Consider the following 14,244-nt stretch of genomic DNA (forward strand, 5'->3'; position numbering starts at 1 on the left):
CTCGGCTCGGCTAAATCCCGGAAGCGCAGCGGCTGTGACTGTGCACTCTCCGGGTTTTGTTACCTAGGTCTTTCAAGACGGAAAGGTAAAAGTCTAGCCCTGGAAAATCTAAAAGCAATAGTACCACCTTCCCCCCCCCCTCCCCTATTAGGCCCTTTCCTTTTGCAAAGGAGGAAAAAATATTTGCCGTCTAGTCCAGGCTGTGCTAGTCGTTGCTCATGCTGGCGATGCTGGGAGTAGGATGAACTGGTTGGTAGACGCGGGTTTGGCAGCTGAAAATTCAAGTCGTTTAAAATTTAGAACCTCTTGCCCGGTAGAAGGAAACCAAGCGCGGCAGGAGCCGTGTTTCGGGGAATTTGTTTTGCTTTGCTTTGGTTTTCCTTCTGTTTTTTGCACATGGGTCACCATCTTCCACCCCAGTGCCCTTAACTCGGTGGTTACAGCCGTAGGAGATCCCAGCTCAAATTCCTTCAGAGAATTTTACGTTTAATTAATATTAGCTGTTGTTACAATCACGGTCACAGCATGCATAGTAACCAAAGAAGGAAGTAATAGTACTTTATTTCTCTTCTAGCGGGATTGGTGTGATTGGCTGTGGAATATGAAGATAAGTAAAAGTAAGAAATACAAGTTATATCCACATGTGAGATAATAAACTTCACACAGTGTTGGCGAAAATGTAATCTCATAACTTTCTGACAATAAGGCAGTATGTATGAAGAATATTAAAGATTTTGGCGCACCTGGCTGGCTTAGTCAGAGCAGAGTGGACTCTTGATCTCCAGGTCCTGAGTTCCAGTGCCATCTTGGTTGTAGAGATTACTAAAAATAAATGAACTTTTAAAAAAAGTATTGAATATTTTAATTATCTCATCCTTTAGCTCAGCAGTCTCACCCTTTGGAATTTATCCTAAAGCTAACAAGAATTCCTGTACAAAGTATGTTCATTTAACCTAAATGTCCAGAATGAGGTATTGAGTAAATCATTGTCAACCCCTCTTTAGCTAAATCTTCCAAAGGTGGAGGAGGAGGAGAGGGGATGGCATCTTCCCCTAAAATCGTTTGAATTTTCAAAATAAATAGCTTGGCTATGACAAATCAGAATCTTGGGGACTCTACTGTCCCAATGGAAACAGAATTTGCATACATTTTCAGAGTGTTCACAGATTTTCTTGAAGTCTGTGCATTAAGACCAGACTAAAAATCCTGGCTGTGAAATAATTAATAAGGACTAAAATGGCAAGAAAATGGGTTATAAAACCCAATTAGATAAAGATGGCTGTACTGTATTTAGACCTAAAGCAGTACAACAATGGTGTTATATCTGCTAGCCATTATTTCTCCTTGCTTTCAAAAGTGGCTTTGGGAAATGACAGTTAAGAATTAGAGATACAGAGACAGGAATCAGCCATGTATCTATACTAGGTGACACCACATTTCTTTTCAGAAAACTGAGCAGATTAATCCTCTTTTTGCAGTTTTTAAAAACTTCCTCTGTCCAAAAAGTATTCTCTTATTTAAATCGAGTTTAACATTTGAAGGAATTTATGAAATGGGACACCCGTGATTCTGGAGTTGCTTCAGTGGCCAGCAAAGTGAGGAATGGTGGAAAGATGTCCAAGTAGATTTGGTGCTTTTATGGCATTAGGTCATTTGCCCTAAACATGTAAGTAATTCTCTAATATAAAACAATGATTTTCATGTAAGAATGAATGAATAAAAATCAAATTATTTAAACATTTAAAGTTTTAAGTCCTAAGGGACCGCCTATATCAAGCTCATCACTTCCATATCTAGTATTCCCTGACCTGAAAGTAATTTTTTTAAAAAAAATCTAGCTAAATCCTATAGTTAAATAACATTGTATTTTCTCATTGCATATTAAATCTGAAGTGGAAGATGAGAAACAAAATATCTGACCAGAGATTCCACACGTGACTCCCCATGACGGATAGCTGGGAGGCAGCCAGGCAGGGACAATGCAGCCCCGCCCTAAGAGGAAACTACCCTAAGAGGATTTTACACCACCCTTGAAGGAGCCCTCCACCCTTTCCCCTGTGATTGATAGATGACAACTTGATTGGATGTCAGGCCCCGGGGTTGGGAGGGGTTGTTAATCAGGTTAAAACAGCCCACTAAGAAGCCCATAAAAAACCCCTAGACTTAGAAACTGCGGTTGCAACCCTCTCAGGTCTGCTTCTTTCTTGGGAGCTTTGTATTATTACTTTGCTATCACTCAATAAACCTTGCTTTAATGCCCACCACTCTGTCTGGCCTACCTCTTCATTCCTTGAAGTGGTGTGACCAAGAACCATGGGCACCCAAGGAAAAATTACTGCAGCACCTGGTTTTCCAGTCTTCTAAAGTCATCCTTTACATTAAGAGGCAAATGAACTTTAAATAAGTAGAGAGAGGAGAAGGAGAAGTCTTTTTAGGCCCCCATCGATTTTCTGTGATCTTACTGCCTATTTGCCTTAACTTTTTTTTTTTTAAGATTTTAGTTATTTATTTGATAGAGAGAGAGCATACATAGGCAGAGTAGCAGGCAGAGGGAAAAGCAGGCTTCTCAAGCAAGGAGCCACATGTGAGACTTCTGGGATGAAGACCCAAGCAGTTATTTAGGCAAATACCTAAATGACTGAGCCATCCAGGTGCCCACCCTAACACAACTTCTAACAGAGCTTTCCAGATGTCAGAATTACAAATAACAGCAAAAACCTCAGTAGTTAACGATAAGGAAAAAATGCAAAAACTACCATCTTTAACAAGCCAGGACATAGCCTAACTATATCAGAGACTATAAAATAGTAGCAAAAGCCCCCATAACTCCCTGTGTTGTTTCAAAAGTAAGCCAGTTGCTGCATTCTTTACCAGAGAAAAGGAGCCCAAGACACCAGCTTATAATTAATTACTCTTAGAGCAGGCCCATAGCCCCTTCTCCTTGTCCAACAGTTACCTCTGCTTCATTATATTAAAGTCTCCATCCTGGGAGTAGCACAAGCTTTATTAACATAACATAGGACTGGGTATATAGGGGTGTTTTTTTTAAGAATCCCTGTGCAGTGTTACGCCCACCTTTCCTTTTGATGACAAAACTCCCATTTCTGAATATTGATCCTCACCCTAAGTAAAAGAAACTCATTTACCCCACTCAGGGAGTTATCACTTTGGAAATTATTCACAGTGATCTTAATTACTGTAAATAAAGTTTCCTCTGTGACCATTCCACCTAGTGTAATCTCTACTCACCAAGGAGAGAATTTATGTTCTATTACACTTCTTCAAGGCAGTGCATTCCCCAATTTTTCTAAATATATCTGAGAAGAGAGAGGCTTATAACTTTGTTGATAATTGACCATGATTATTTTATGTGCTTTGCTCCTGGCTCATGTTTTGATCACTTTGTCCTATCTAATCCCTGCTTCTGGATGATGCTTCTCTCTATAACCCTTTGCCAAGTGTTTAAACATGGTTCCTTTCCATCATACCGCAAGTCAACAATAAATGCAAGCCATATATGTAATTTAAAATTTCCTAGTAGCTGTGTTAGAAAAAATAAAAAGAAATAGATAAGATTAATTGTAATAACCCAGTATGTCCAAGACATTATTATTTCAACATGTGTAATAAAAGGTAATTAATGAGATATTTTACATTCTTTTTTCATATGAAGTCAGAAATTTGCCCGATTCAATTTAGGGTAACCACATTTCAAGTTCTTAATAGCCGCATGTGGCTAGGACAACTCTTTTAGACAACATAGCTGCATACAGTAACACAAAACACCAGCAGAGTTCCTAGGATTTTTTGATTATGAAGAGCCAAAAAGCTCTAGTTTTAGAGAGAAAATATCAATTATATTTTATCTTAATATCTGTTGAGATTTTTGTGCTAACCCCAAACTTTCCTTTAATTTTCCTTTAATTTCCTTTAATTGTGTTTGTTCTCTCTTTCTAAATACTGGTATCTAAAGTTCCTCCACACTGTGACTCCTAAATTATGACAGTTTGGTCTAGTTTGGCCTATTGACCTTATTACTTTTTATATTTTCCAACATGGGACCCCTAACAAAGATTTTTGGGAATTTTCATGAACCACCAAAATGCATAGGATGACCAGGTTAGTTTAATATTTAAGACAGAGGAGGCATGTAGAAACTGGCATACCTATAAGAGGTGTGTCGGAATATATGTGCCTAACATTCTAATTTCAGCTTTTCAATTTTTTGAAATATCAGTGGGAGGTTGAACTGCCTGTTCAATTCTGTTGATCTCCAGGTTAGTCTTCAAATTTTATACATTTTATACATTAGTAATTAATAACTTACTGACCTTAAAAGAGTAACAAATATTATTATATAGAAGAGGGCATTGGGCATCAGTACAGAACAATGCCCATTCAAGTCAGTGTTCTACTTTGAGCAGAAACAATTTATGATTTCTGAAAAGACCTGTTTTATCTCTAAGAAATCAACCTCAAAAACAATGTCTTTCCTTCTCTATTGCTTAAGATCTAGTGAGGTAAACAGGTAAATCAATGGAATAATGAAATATGATAAGTATGTGAATGATAGAAGAATGCTGCTTAAGTACCACTAAAAGATTGATGAAGATTCCCTGGAGAAGGTGAGGAATGTGTAGGAGAGTTCTAATTTATTTTTTTATTTCCTTAATGTTTTATCAGGGTATAATTGGATACCAATAACTGTACATGTTTAAAGTGTACAACCTGACCAGTTTGAACATACACATGTACTTGTGAAACCATAACCATAATCAAAATAATGAATATATTCACTAACACAAAAATTTCCTTGTGTCCTTTGTAATTCCATCTTGCTATTCTTCCACTGATCTATCTTCTGTCATTATAGATTAGCTCACATTTTCTAAAAATTTACATTAAGTGAATCAGATAATATATACTCTGCTTTTTCTAGATTTTTTCATTCATTCTGCTTATTTTGAGATTTATCCAACATGTTGCAAGTACCATAGTCCCTCCTCTTTTTTTTTTTAAAGATTTTATTTATTTATTTGACAGAGAAACATCACAAGTAGGCAGAGAGGCAGGCAGAGAGAGAGGGGAAGCAGGCTCCCTGCTGAGCAGAGAGCCTGATTCAGGCATAGTCCCTACCTTTCTATTACTAAGTATTCCCTTATAAAGATATACCACAGTTTGTTCACTTATTGATAATATTTGGGCCACTTTCAACTTTCTGTCATATAAGCAAACCTGCTATGAACATTCATGTATAAATCTTTCTAAGACATGTTGCTTACATTTCTTAAGAGTGTATACCTAGAAGTAGAGCATCTGTGACAGGTTATGTTTAAAATTTTAGGGGTTCCTGGGTGGCTTAGTTGGTTGGGTGGCTGCCTTTGTCTCACGTCATGATTCCAGGCCCTGGGATCCAGCCTCAAGCCCAGCATCGGCTCCCTGCAGGGAGCCTACTTCCCCCTCTCTCTCTGCTTGCCTCTCTGCCTACTTGTGATCTCTCTCCCTGTCAAATAAATAAATAAAATCTTCAAAAAAAAAAAAAAAAAGAATTACCAAATTGAGTGTTGCTAAGGACTAGTTGCCATTTAAAAAACAAATAAATAAATAAATAAATAAAGTCATGTATACATTTTAGAAATATTATTCAGGAATTGTTGATGAAAATGAATGGGGAGTGGGTGGGTGGGATATTAGAGGCTGAGAGACCTGATAGGAAGTATGAGAAGAATCCAGAGCAAACATAATGATGCCTGGTGAACAGGAGAAAATGAATAGGGAGGAATAATTGGAAAACAGAGTCAACATGATTTGATTATCACTAAGCATTTCCTGGGAGACTATGGAAGGAGTTAAATATAGAATTTGGAGAAAGGAGTTTTTAATTTTGTAACTTATTTTTTTAAAGATTTATTTATTTATGAGAAGGAGGAGGGGTAAGGGGAGAGGGAGAGAAAATCTCAAGCAGACTCCCCACTGAGTGCAGAGCCCAAATTGGTTCTCAATCCCATGACCCCGAAACCACGACCTGAGCCAAAACCAAGTCAGACGCCCAACAAATGGAACCACCCAGGTGCTCCAGAGAAAGGAGGGTTTTGTTGTTGTTCTGTTTTAAGATTTATTTATTTGACAGAGATCACAAGTAGGCACAGAGGCAGGCAGAAGCCGGGTAGGTGGGGAAGCAGGCTCCCTGCTGAGCAGAGAGCCCGATGCTGGGCTCGAGCCCAGGACCCTGAGATCATGACCTGAGCCGAAGGCAGAGGCTTAACCCACTGAGCCACCCGAGAAAGGAGTTCTTAAGTTTAAACAAAATCAGTGATGTAGCTGGGGAATAGAGTTATATAACTTGAAATTTAATGATTTGTTTTATATATTCTATTTCCTGACAAACTGGTGGAATGAGATTGATGAGATGGCTGATAGACCAAGCTTGTCCTTAAATTAGGAATAGCTACTGGTAATCAAGGAAGAGATAAAGCCCACTGTACTAAAAATATATGTCCATATGTTTTCCAAATTGAAGATTATTTGAGATTCAAATAATGTATTCTCATAGTTTTGGTATCTTAGTATCTCTCATAACATATTTTGAGGTTATATATTAAACCAAATGATCAGAACAGCAATCCAAATGAGACAACAAATCTAATAAGTTATTTGAAAGACACTGGGACTATTCAAGATGGAGTTCTGGTAGATGGAGGGAAGGGGAAATGACAATTTTTTTTTTTTTCTCTAGTGGCCACAGCTGTAGAGGAAGTCAGAGAATGATGACAAGTTTTATGTGCTCAGCTGGGCAGTTAGTCAAGTCCAAAAGCTGAATGCAGCTGGAACAGACAAGATGGTTAGTAATAAAGAGACAAAAGGTTTTAGGAAGAAGCAATCCTTAAAAACAGAGTGAGAAAGCCAACATAAAGCAAGTTAAGAATCTAGGAAGAATGGGCAATACATCTGTGGTAGGTGCTAATCCAAGAATTGAGCTTAATAATAATTAAAAGGCTTAAGGTAAGTTCTACTTATATATTTCCTACCAAAGGTCATACTTTTTCTCAAAGTACAGGGAGACTCAAGTATGCATAGATAGAAGAGAAGGGAAACATGACTGGAGTGAGAGACTTGGGGAGTAAGAAACAAGGCCAGATATGAGTCACAGGGGACCAAGTAGCTTTCTACAACATAAATGCAAGGAAGAATAATCAGTAAAATTGAATGGTTAGGAGAGAAAAGAAGGAAGTATTTTCGGTTTTTTAGTAAGTGAACATCACCACCGTTGGCAAAGTGGAGAACTGGATCCAGAAATCCTTGAGGAGATGTTCTGAAAAGTTACAGGAAACTTTTGCTCCACTTTACAAGCACAAGCCAGAGAGGATTTATTTTTAGTTTAGATTTCTTTTTTTGTTTTGTTTTTTTAAAGACTTTACCTATTTGGCAGAAAGAGACACAGCAAGAGAGGGAATACAAACAGGGAGCGGGAGAGGGAGAAGCAGGCTTCTGGCCAAGCAACAAGCCCAACACAGGACTTGATCCCAGAACCCTGGGATCATGACCTGAGCCAAAACCAGACGCTTAACAACTGAGCCACCCAGCCTCCCCAAGCCAGAGAAGATTTTAAAAATCATTTAAAACAAAACACAAAAAAAGCTTGTCAAAGACCTGAGGACACAAACTCTAGTAATCTTAATCCAAAAAGCAATAGCAACCTCTGAAAAGAAAAGAAAGTGACAGCTGCTTTCATTTCTTACAGAGCAGTTTATGGTACGTAAAGTACATTTATACTACATGAATGCACCAGAAACGGAGGTGAAGGGAGGTCAGCCAAATGTTTAATGATTGAGTGTGTGTTGGAATGATAAGATAACAATCTCCTGGAGCTCCAGTCAGAGTAAGTCTGTACCCACCCTCTAACTTTGTTCCAAAGGTCGGAGTGCTCAAAAGTACGTGAAAAGCGGGGAGTGAGATAGGATTGCTGGGAGCAGTCTTTTAGGGATTCCAGCCTTCATCAACTCTACTGCAGTAACCCTCTAGAAGCTGGGGGCAGGGCAACAGGTTGGAGAAAATTATACTAAGACACAAAGATGGCAAGACTGAGAGATAAAGGGAGTAACCCTTGGACATGTTGGAAGCTGAAATTTGAGCTAACAGAGTAACAGGTAGTTTAGTGCGTGAGTTATCAGGTACAAAAATCTACAAAGTTTGGCCGGTGCTGAGAACCCAAAAACATTTTAAGGGAATGAATTGAGTCTAGTTAGAGCTTAAACAAAGTCTAGACTCAGCAGTTCTAGAGATTCAATAGACTAAAACTTCCAAACAAGAAGGCTGATAGAAAAAGTGGCAAGATATTTTTTAGAGCAAATATTATTTACTCTTCTCTCTTTTTTTTTTTATAATATCTAGCATCCAGTAAAAATTACAAGATGCATGAAGACAAAAGAAAATATGGGCCTGGGTCTAAAGAGAAAACTGCTAATAGAGGCAAATATAAAAGTCTCCCATTTGTTGTAATTATTTGAAAGGGACTTTAAAATCACTATGATAAATATGGTACAGACTCTGTAGAGAAGGTGGACACATTGGGAACTGTTAAAAAAAAGGAAATGCAAGAAATAGACTAAGTAAAATATCAGACATAAAAAATTCCACTTGATGGTATTTCTGACAAACTTGATGCAGCAGAGGAAAGAATCTATAAACTTAAGACAGGTTAATAGAAATTATACAAACCAAATATAAGGAGTGAAAAAAAAAAAAAAGGACAGGTGGAAAAAGTGTCTGATATCTGCATGACAATATCAAATGACCTAGCACACATGTACTTGGAATCCAGGGAAAACCTAGAGAATCATATAAAAAAAATTTAATACCAGTTAAAGGAAAAAGATACACACTGAATAGAGGGGAACAATGATAAGGGGGGGAAAAAAAGTCAGTAGTGACTTTTATAGCAAAATCAATGAATGCCTTAGAAAATGGAATGACATTTTTGAAGTGACCTAAGAATATATTTTTTTAAATTATGCCAATTAAAATTCAACATTTAGGGAAAAAATACTTAAATATTTCAGGAAAATATAAACTGTAGCTTTGGAAGTTAAGTCTTTCAGTCAGCAAAGCAAAAGAAAATGTACATAGACGTACTGTCATTCATAAAATTGTTGCAGGAGGAGATACAGAACTTCTGATATCATACAATTATAGGATACATATATGTGGGAATTGAACAATTAAATGATGGGATGGCAGACAAGTGGAACCAGGGTTTTCAATACTGGATTGGGAATTTACAAATGAATAAGGGGAAGAGGCTACAATAATCAAGGCAATATGGGTTACAATTGGATATGTCAGTATAAACTTATATTTAGCTTAATACAGATAGTTATAACAGAAATGTTTACAGATTCTTGTATATGTACATGTTAGTACACACATATAGATTTCCTTTCCTTATCAGTAGAGAGGGCATGGAAGCAGTAACACCTCAGTGGCAACAAGCACACCTAGTAGTCAGACCTTGATTTCTAATACCATTACTTAATAAAAGGAACTAAAGCTCCTGGGAGAAATGGATTATTCTAGAATTGGATCAGGAATTATACAGAAAATAAGAAATTGCTTAAGAAAATAAAACATGCATACAAGTCATAGAACCCTATAACGAGGTGGTGTATCAAAGGGACACAAGAGCCAATTTATTTTAGAAAGAGTGCAAGTATGCAAGTGTGGAAAGGAGCAGAGGGAAAGAATCTTCAAGCATACTCCCTACTGAGTGTAGAGCCTGACACAGAGCTCAATCCCAGGACCCATGAGATGATGGCCTGAGGGCAAATCAAGAGTCAGACACTCAATCAACTGAGCCATTCAGATACCCCACAGCTTAAAAGCAATTTTTTTTTTAGATTTTATTTATTCATTTATTTGACAGAGAGAGAGAGAGAGAGAGAGAGAGACAGCACAAGCAGGGGGAGCAATAGGCATAGGGAGAGGGAGAAACAGACACCTTGCTGAGCGAGGAGCCCAATGTGGGGCTCGATTCCAGGGAACCCTTGGATCATGACCTGGGCCAGAGGCAGACACTTAACCAACTGAGCCACTCATGCGCCCCAAGCTTACAAGCATTTCAGTTGCTCCACATGCTCACCAATAGAGAGTTTGTATGTACCCCTACGTATTATTAATAGTTTACATTAGTATGTAAACTTTGTTATAATTAATAAACCAATATTGATGAACTTGGCATTTTCAGGTTTTTTTGGTTGTGTTTTTGGCCCTTTAAGTGGATGGCCAGCAGTGTATCATTATAATTTTAATTTGCATTTCCTGATGACTAATGGTATTCATTACCTTTTCATTTTCCAATTGTCCATTACTCTGTATACTCTTGCAAGATATCTGCCATGTCTTTTGCCCATTTCTTTTTTTTTTTAAAGATTATATATATATTTTTTTGACAGAGATCACAAGTAGGCAGAGAGGCAGGCAGAGAGAGAGAGAAGGAAGCAAGCTCCCTGCTGAGCAGAGAGCCCGATGCAGGGCTCGATCCCAGGACTCTGAGACCATGACCTGAGCTGAAAGCAGAGGCTTTAACCCACTGAGCCACCCAGCGCCCCTCTTTTGCCCATTTCTTAATTGGATGTTTTGTCTGTTTATGCTTGATTTGTGAGAGTTTCTATATATTCACAATCTTTTGTAGATAATTATATTTCCCAGTCTATAACTTGCCTATTTGATGGGTACTTAGTAAGAAGAAATACTTAATTTTGATAAGGACCGACCAATATATCATTATGCTTTTATAGTCCTGCCCATAAATATTTTAATAAATAATATACTTAATATGTAATTTAGTAAATATATCTTCTCATAAATCTTTCCCTGCCCTAAATTGGTAAGAAGACAGTACCAGAGAATTCCCATGTACCCTACACTCAATATCCAACAGTACATTTGTTATAAAGAATCTACATGGAAAAAAGAAATGCGTACAATGATTCACTTACATAAATTTTAAGAAAAGGCAAAATTAATATGTGGTTATAGAAATCTGAAAGTGGTTGCCTCAGGTGGAGATAGAAATGGACAGGAAAGGGGGCATAAAGGAACTTTCTGGGATTATATAAATGTTCTTTTTATTGTTGTGGGGAATAGTTAAAGGATTGCATAAGATTTCCCTGCATATTTAATGAAGCACTTAGGATCTTCATTTTTAATATATGTAAATTAGACTTCAATAAAAAAATTAAAATTTATACTTTAAAAAAATCAAACTATTAGGCACATTTTGCCTTCTTTCCTTCTTCCAGCCTGGAGGTTCCTATTTGTTTTGTCTTTCTTCTCCCCCCCACTAAGATTTTATTTATTTATTTGTTTATACAACACAAGTGGGACAAGGGTCAGAGGGAGAGGGAAAGAGAATATTAAGCTGACTTCAAGCAGAGCCCAAGGTGGGTCTTGATCTCATGACCCTGAGATCATGGACTGAAATCAAGAGTCAGATGCTTAATGGACTGAGCCACCCATGCACCCCTGTCTTGTCTTTTCATTTCTGAGGCAATACTTCATATTTTTTCCCTCAAAGTTTCCTCTAAGTGCATTAGTTTGAGGCCCTATTTGATGTTGTATCCCATAATTCCCATTAATATTCAGAGTTTGACTCTAAATTCCTGTTGTTCCAGAAGGTTTGCCTTCGTCTGGCCTGTGTTCCCTGGTCTTTTTGCTTCATTTTCTTTGTTGCCCAAACTGTTTTCCTGAATTTTGAACCTATTGCCTCTTCTGACCTTTAGTACCTGTGTGAACTTTCAAGTTCCTTCTTTTGTCTGTGTATTTTTATCATTCACTGTACTGTCTCCACAATGCTACTCCATGAAATAGAGGAACCATATGTTGGTTTTGAAATAAATGTTAGCGTTGCATAATCTTGAAATAAATTAATTTTATAAAATTAATTTTATAAAAAGTACATTAAAATAATAGGAATAATAGGGTGAATAATAAATGGGATTTGATGCTTCGACTGTATTTGAATAGATGCAATTTCTCCTATACACAGGGCTGATCTGATCATAAATAATTTGGATGAAACTTTTAAATTCAATATATAGTAATGTCATAAAAATCATTGTTTACTCTATAACTTAAATTCTCTTTCATATTTATATGAAATATAAATATATTTATATATTTATATAACTATATATTTATAGTTAGTTTTCTTATTTATTTTTAAGATTTGGTTGGACAAAGAGACTACAATGAGATATGAGATACATACGTGATACTCAGAATTTTGAAACAGACAGTAGATACGGATTGAATGTTCTAAACCAAAAGGCAAAGTTGACAGTGGCTTAAAGGAATTGATATCAGATGATAATAGCAACATGCCATTTGCACTCTAATCTAGAGGAGTTAGGGAATGTTGTCAAATACTAGAAAAAAGGAATGAGAAATGGGTCCTGCTGAGCTGGCTGATTAATTCCACACAAGTGTGCCCTTTTATTCATCTGGTCACATTTGTTGCAAAATTTCGCCCCTGAGTATCTGACCTTGGGCATATCAGCTTGACCGTGGACTGTGATGGCTATTTAACAGGATACGGACGGCTTCTGCAAAAAAATCCAAGTACAAACACTGCCAGGACTCTGCAGTCCTTGCTCTCTTGCCTTTCTTGTCTTCTTATTCTTTCTGCCCTGTGGTTTCATATCTGCTCTGTTTTCTGCTTGGAATGTGCTCATCACCTTCCAATCACAGTTTTATGTTTTTACTGCTTAATCATTATTTTCCAACTAATGTTAAATACATAGTGTATCATCAGTGCCTTACTTTTATTATCCTCATTCTTAAGAATTAATGATCTACATGGAAGCCCACCCACCCGCTTTGCTTGTGGATTTACTTGAACATTTTCCTTAATATAATTGTCTTGATGACATTTCGAACCCATTTGCATTAAAATATTTTGGAGAGGTCATAGAATTCTTGGCAGCAATACTTTGAGTCACAAATACAAAAGTAAATAACAGGCAGGGAACATTTGAATAGACTTTGGCAACAGCCAAGTAAACCAATTGAATGACACAATCTGCTGTTTAAATCTACTACCTGATGACTAATGGAAAATTACAGAACCTCGCTTCGCTTCTAACCTTGACATTCTTATAAGGTTTAGTTTTGTGAGAGATCAGGCATGCGTATGTAGTGAGGAGAACACCCAAACGAAAATAAGCCTTGTTAAAAACAATCATCTGTGAGAATGTTCTTACTTGTTTTCTTGTACTCCTGGCACCAGAAGTTGGCTAATTACATAGAGGTCATTGTTGCAAATGTGCCTGGGAGGATTCTTTTATTAGGATTCTATGAACACTTTATGTTTCTGTTTAGAATCACTGAACTGAACTCACTATAGAATGAGAACTTATATAAAATTTAGTATGCAATCAACTGGGAACACAATTATGTGCAATAGACAATGAATTTCCATATTCCTTTTTCACTGAGAAATTGCAATAAAATTCACTCTGTTCTTTGTCAGAATGTCACCTTTTTAATCAAGTCTGGATTCGTGTCTTGTGATTTCCAAGTATGTTAAATATTCTGCTGTGTTTCTCAAAGCTTGTGTTCCCTATTGGCTTATATATTTTTAAAATTCTTAGTCTAAGTCTCCAAAATCTGTTTTCAGCATTGTTTTTATTGGTTATAATTTTTGTGAAGGTTGATATTTTTCTTTCTTTCTTTTTTTTAATAAAGTGCTTAGTGCCAGTTTTATATTTCTAGATACAGCTTATTTTTCTTTTTAGGGAAAATATGTTGTAACTCTCTTTTATGGATGTTCTTGTTCTCTGAGTAACTGCACAAGTGGTTTAGTCATAAGTGAGGTACAGAATTCTACTGATTTTGAATGAAAGAATGTAGCTGAAAAGAGCAGAAATATATTAAGGATGATACTTTTGTGGATTAAAAATAACCCGTGGATTCTTAATTCTAAATTATTTTATGCAGATATCAATTACCTATAGATAATTCTGAACATATAGATGACTGAACCTCAAAATTTTTGTCCACAATTATCTGAAAACAAGTGGCTTTAGTGTAGTGTAGAAAAAATAACCTGAAGGATTTCTTTTAAAATATTAAGACCTAGGTGCCAATAGATGATATGGTTTATAATAATGGCCTGCATACTTAATTATATAATTGATATTATATAAGATTATTTTTTTCCCTCTTGGCACAAAGCATTCCAAAGTTCCG

General features: G+C 36.6%; 1 long non-coding RNA gene across 2 annotated transcripts in view; it reads left to right on the forward strand.

Annotated features, from left to right (window-relative positions):
• Position 1: 1 nt before the first annotated feature.
• LOC309845424 overlaps positions 2 to 14,244 on the forward strand; it is a 102,556-nt gene continuing 88,313 nt past the window's right edge. The window contains exons 1-2 of one of the 2 annotated variants that reach the window (XR_014301285.1): positions 2 to 85; positions 575 to 617. This is a non-coding gene — a long non-coding RNA (uncharacterized lncRNA). The remainder of the gene's footprint in view (positions 86 to 574; positions 618 to 14,244) is intronic. The other variant, XR_014301286.1, reaches the window with a different exon arrangement.

The sequence above is a fragment of the Mustela nivalis genome (assembly GCF_964662115.1).
Source record: "Mustela nivalis genome assembly, chromosome: 12".
NCBI lineage: Eukaryota > Metazoa > Chordata > Mammalia > Carnivora > Mustelidae > Mustela > Mustela nivalis.